Consider the following 6,000-nt stretch of genomic DNA (forward strand, 5'->3'; position numbering starts at 1 on the left):
TCGTCTCCCCCAAAGAACCCTCTGAGAATTTTATTGAGTTTGGCATTTACTGCTGAATCATTTTGTTTTTATGATATGGAATCTTTTCATCTAAAAGTATAGTATATATTTCCCTTAACTTTTATTTATTTAAGCAAAGATTTGCAGTTTTTTTATAGGTTTACATATTTCTTGTTTGGTTTATGCTTATGTATTTTATAGTTTTTGCTATTATTGTAAATTTGAATTATTTTTTTCACTTTCAAAAAGATTTAGTATATGAAAGATATTAATTTCAGTATATCAGTATTCACCTGGCACTTCACTAAACTCTCCTAGAATATCTAATAGTATTTTTTTCTTAATACAATATTACTTAAAAAAAAAAGATTTTATTTATTTATTCATCAGAGACACAGAGAGAGAGAGAGAGAGAGAGAGGCTCCTGGTAGGGAGCCCAGTGAGAGAGAGAGAGAGAGAGGCTCCTGATAGGGAGCCCAGTGTGGGACTTTATCCCAGGACTCCAGGATCACGCCCTGGGCCAAAGGCAGGTGCTCAACTGCTGAGCCACCCAGATGTCCCTAATATTACTTTTCTAATTAAGTATTATATTCTTGGAAATAATGGAAAGTTGCCTCATTATTTTGAAATTTTAAACATTTATTTCAGTTGATACATTGCTCCAATTGTGACCTCTAATACAATGTCAAATTCTGGAATTCTAGTGATGTTAGTGGACATCCTTATCCTCCTCCTCTCTCTTAAATGGAATTGGTTGTAGTGTTTTACTTGTAAATACACAGAGTGTACATTTGTTTTCTGAGTATAGTTTTATCATGCTAAGTATGCTTCCTTCAGATTCAAAATTGCTAGATAGTAAATCTTAACTAGTAAGGGCACTTTCTTTCTGCCCTTCTACCCAATGCATACATCCTCTGAAATAGGGTGATGTAGGAAGACAGAAATCTCTATTCAGATAAACACAGTTCCTGTTTGCCTCTCATTGTGGAAGACTTGTAAGATGACTTTTTAGTTTAGTGTTTAAAAGTATGTATTTTTAAACCAATGGGGCTCTTAAATGCAGTGAATATTTAATCTGTTGTAATCTGGTGTATATACAGAGTAGTATTGCCTTGTTTTGCAAACACAAAACAACATATTATGTTGTTATGAGTATTTTAAGGACTTTTAGGGAGTACTTTCAAATATTAAAGTTTCACCTTAGGTTTCAGAACCCAATTATCTCATAAAATACAAATCTATTGCATATTTATAAATGAAATGAGTATGATTTTCTGTTTTTGTGCTGTTCGTCAGTGTTAAGTGTCAGGGTATAGTTAGATTTCTAAATAAATTGGAAAGCAATTTGTTTTTAAAAATCTATGTTCTTAAATATTTTAAATAACAATAAGAAAGTAGATCATTGACTTGCTTTTCCATTTATTTTATAGAATTCGGTTTATTTGGGTTTCTTACATTTTGAATCAGCTCTGATAGTTTCTGATACCATATATTTCTTGTAAAAATGTCTACAATAAATGAATGACTAAAAGTATCCTTAAATTTAACACTATCTTTTTGCTCTGTTACATTTTTAATCTAACTTTTATTTGTCATTATATTTGTATTCTGATGTTTATTTTTTATTTCTCTTTGATTTTTTTTTTAATCAGGCTTCCTAGAAGTTTGTTCTGTTGGTCATTATAAAATCCCAGCTCTTAGTCTTATTAATCATGCTAACTTTTCTTAATGTGATAGAAATACTTAACCTGATATATATATTAAGATGATAAATCTTAACAAATTTTAAGTATATATAAATTATCATCGAATGTAGGTACATTGTTTTACAGCAAATCTCTAGAGTTTATTCATCTTAACTGAAACTATACCTTTTGATTAATTGCTCCACATTTCCTAATACCCCTGAGGTCCTGATAACCACCATTCTAGTCTTTGATTTTATGCATCTTACTGTTTTAGATATCTCACATAAGTAGAATCACACAGCATTTATCTTTCTGGGTCTGACATTTCAATTAACTTTATGTCCTCTAGGTTTTTGTGTATTGTCATGTATTACAGTAATGTCTTTTTTTAAGGCCAAATAATATTCCCTTGTGCAGTTACCACATTTTTTTAGTTATTCATCTATCCATGAACATTTAAGATCTCCACATCTTAGCTATTATTGTGAGTAGTATGGCAATGAACATAGACGTGCTAATACCTCTCTGAGTTCTTGACTTCAGTTTCTTTTGGATACGTATCCAGACATGATATTGCTAGATAATATGATAGTTCTATTTTTTTTTAATTTTTAAGGAGCCTCCTACTCTTTTCCATAGTAGGTGCACCTTTTTGCACTCCCACCAACAGTGTGCAAGGCTTCCACATCCTCGCCCAACTTTTGTCTTTTATTTTTTGTTTTGCTTTGTTTTGTTTTGTTTTGTTTTGTTGTTTGTTTGTTTTTTATAATAGCTATTTTGACAGGTGTAAGGTGATATCTCAATGGGGTTTTGATTTGGATTTCTTTGATTAGTGACAATGAACGGTTTTTCATAAACCTTTTAGTCATTCGTGTATCTTCTTTAGAAAAATGTCTATTCAAATCTTTAGCCCATTTTTTATTCAGGTTACTACTTTTGGGTTACTATATTGTAGGAGTTTATATATTTAGGATATTAACCCCTTATCAGATACGTAATTTCAAAATATTTTTCCCAATCAATAGTTACCTTTCAAATCTTGATTATTTACTTTGCAGAAGTTTTTTAAGTTCAATGTAATTAAAATCTGAAAGTAATTTTTTTACAGAATTAAAAAAAAACAGTTCTGCAACTCATATGGAACCACAAAATATTTCAAAGAGTTAAATTGATCTTGAACAAAGCTAGAAGCATCATATTTCCTGATTTCAAAATATATTATCAAGTTACATTAATCAAAACAGTATAGTACTGACATAAAGACAGACATACAGACTAATACAAAAGAATAGGGGACCTAGAAGTAAATGCACACATATAAGATCACTTGATCTTTGACAGGGGCACCAAAAATACACAAGGAAAAAAGGATAGTCACTTTAACAAATGTGCTGGGAAAACTGAATATCCATATATAAAACAATGAAATTGGACCCTTATTGTAGACAATACACAAAAATCAACTCAAAATAGGTCAAATATTTGAACATAAAACATGAAATTGTAAAACTCCTAGAAGAAAACAGAAGGGAAACCTTCATGACATTGATCTTGGCAGTGGTTTTGTGGATATGGCATCAAAAGAACAGGCAACAAAAATGAAGATAAACAAGTGGGACCACATAACTTTTTGAGGGTTTTACTTTTAAGAAGGGAAGGAAAAATAAAATAGGATAAAAACGAGATGGAGACAAACCACTAAGAGACACTTAACTATAGAGAACACACTGAGGGTTGCTGTAGGGGAGGTTGGTGAAGGGATGACCTAATGGAGGATGGGGAAGAAGGAAGGCACTTGATATAATAAGAACTCAGTGTTATATTGCAACTGATGAAACATTAAATTCTACCCCCAAATTAATAATGCGCTTCATGTTAACTAACTTGAATTTGCATAAAACCAAAAACAAATGATGTTAGTTTAAAAAAATCCACTTTAATATCTATCTAAATTCATTTGATATATTTTACTACTTTTTATCTACACTAAATACATAATTTATTTTCCATATAGTCTCTTTCTTATAAAAGATGTTAAGATGCATATTTTCATTTTACTGTGTATGGCTTTGAATCCTGCAGGTATTCCATGAATGTAATGTTTTTTTCATCAGTATTAATTTAAGGCACATTTTTAAATATAGTTTCTCCTTTTAGGAAAAATTACTCAAAGATTGATTTTTTTAAAATTTCCTGTTTTATATTAACTTTAAAAATAGTTTTGATTGCATTAAAGTTAAAGAATGTTGCCTTTATAGTCACTATTTGGAAATTTACTGACGTTTTCTTTGTGGAAAAGATAGAGCTGATTTTATAAGTAATATTTGTAAATTAAAAACAATATACAGGTTATGGTATAAAAGTCTAGGGAAATCTAGGTTGATATTGGTTGATAGAAGATTGATAACTCTTCTATCATTTCTTTGACTCCTAAAGCTATAGAACTCTGAGGTAAATAAGTTATTGTCTCCTAACATTAATCTGTTATAGAAGGGAGAGAGGTGACAATTTTTGTTTCTACTACTCTTGCTTTATATATTTTGTTTCTACATTAAAGGAATGTGTGTTTATAAATGCTCAGAATTGGATCCCTGGGTGGCTCAGCGGTTTAGCGCCTGTCTTTGGCCCAGGGCGTGACCTTGGAGTCCCAGGATCAAGTACTACATTGGGCTCCCTGCATGGAGCCTGTTTCTCCCTCTTCCTGTGTCTCTGCCTCTCTCTCTCTCTCTTTCTCTCTCTCTCTCTCTGTCCCTCATAAATAAATAATTAAAATATTAAATAAATAAATGCTCAGAATTTTATAACTTTTCTCATTGTACAAGATTGACATTTGTCCCATTAATACAATTTAAGACATTTTTCTTGAATACTGTGTCATTTAATATAAAATGGCCACCTTAAAATATTTTTATCTGCCTTTATTTTATATTTTACCTATGTATAATTTATTGGCTTCGTTTTAGTTTTTCTAGGGTATAACTACCTATATTTGCATTTTACTTTCCTTTTTTCTTTAATAATATGTAAAAGGTTTTTAATCTTTATTTACAACTATACTAAGCTCTTATTTATCTTAGTCGATTTTATATTCTGTTATTATGTTTCTTATGGGTTTTTTTTATGAATTTTGCTAAAATTAAGACTTTTTTATTCATTCCATTTTTTCCTTGCATGATTGGACTGTTTTTGTGTCAAATTTATACTTTTGTAGGGGGTATCCTTAATTAAAAAAAAAAATTATAGTGCAACACCTGTGTAGCTCAGTCAGTTAGGCATCAGACTCTTGAGATTGAGCCCTGCAATGGTTCTGCACTGAGCATGGAACCTGCTTAATATTCTCTCTCTCCCTCTCTCTTTAACCTTTCCCCTGCTCATGCTTTTTTTTTTCTCTCTCTCTCTCAAAAAAAAAAAAAAATTAGATAGATAGATAGATAGATGATAGATAGATAGATAGATAGATAGATAGATAGATAGATGATAGATAGATTTCAAGAATTGTGATGCTTCCCTTATCTCCATTATGTATAATCTGTTTTTCTATTTAAAAAATGTTCAAAGATTAATTCCATGTTATAACTGTTCTGAAATGTTCCCATGTAATGGTGAGATTTTTGCATATATCATTGTCACATTGTAATTTATTGAAAAGTTATGATTATTCTCACTTTTATATTCTTCCTAGGGTCTCAAAACTTCATATATGAATGTTGAAACTTTTTCTTATTATCCCACTGTAGCTGTGAAACAGTGATTTCAGTCTGAGCTTTTATGTCCAAGAAATTCTAGACAATGGAGTCTCTAGAGGAAAAAGAACGGATCTATGAAAATGAATAGCTGACTCTTGCCCTGAAAACTTGTCAGTTTATTTTGGAAGATACATATATGACCAACTTATTCAAATCCAAATATATCAGTAATGAATAGAGATGAACTTGTGTCAGGGAAGAAAATAAGGACAGAAGGAAGAACTTAGCAAAAGAATAAGAAGTTGTGAAATGATTGGCATGTTCACCCACTAAACAATGATAGAGTGAATCTAAATGCAAAAAGGCATGGGACTGAGTGGCATGGGATCTAACTAAAAATGATAATGGATATGCGAATATGAGGGTTGGGAGTATGAACTTTAAACTGTATGCAATTAGAATAATTGAAAGCTTTTGTTCAAGGAAATGATATGAAAAGCCTTAAGTTTAAGAATAATTCAGGTAATGAGTGGAAAATGACTTAGAACTGAGATAGAAAGTCTGTGAACAAGGTTAGGGAAGAAAAAGATAACTTAATGTAAAGACATTTTTGGCACCAGTTTATC

This window comes from Canis lupus, chromosome 3 (assembly GCF_003254725.2).
Source record: "Canis lupus dingo isolate Sandy chromosome 3, ASM325472v2, whole genome shotgun sequence".
Classification (NCBI taxonomy): Eukaryota; Metazoa; Chordata; class Mammalia; order Carnivora; family Canidae; genus Canis; species Canis lupus.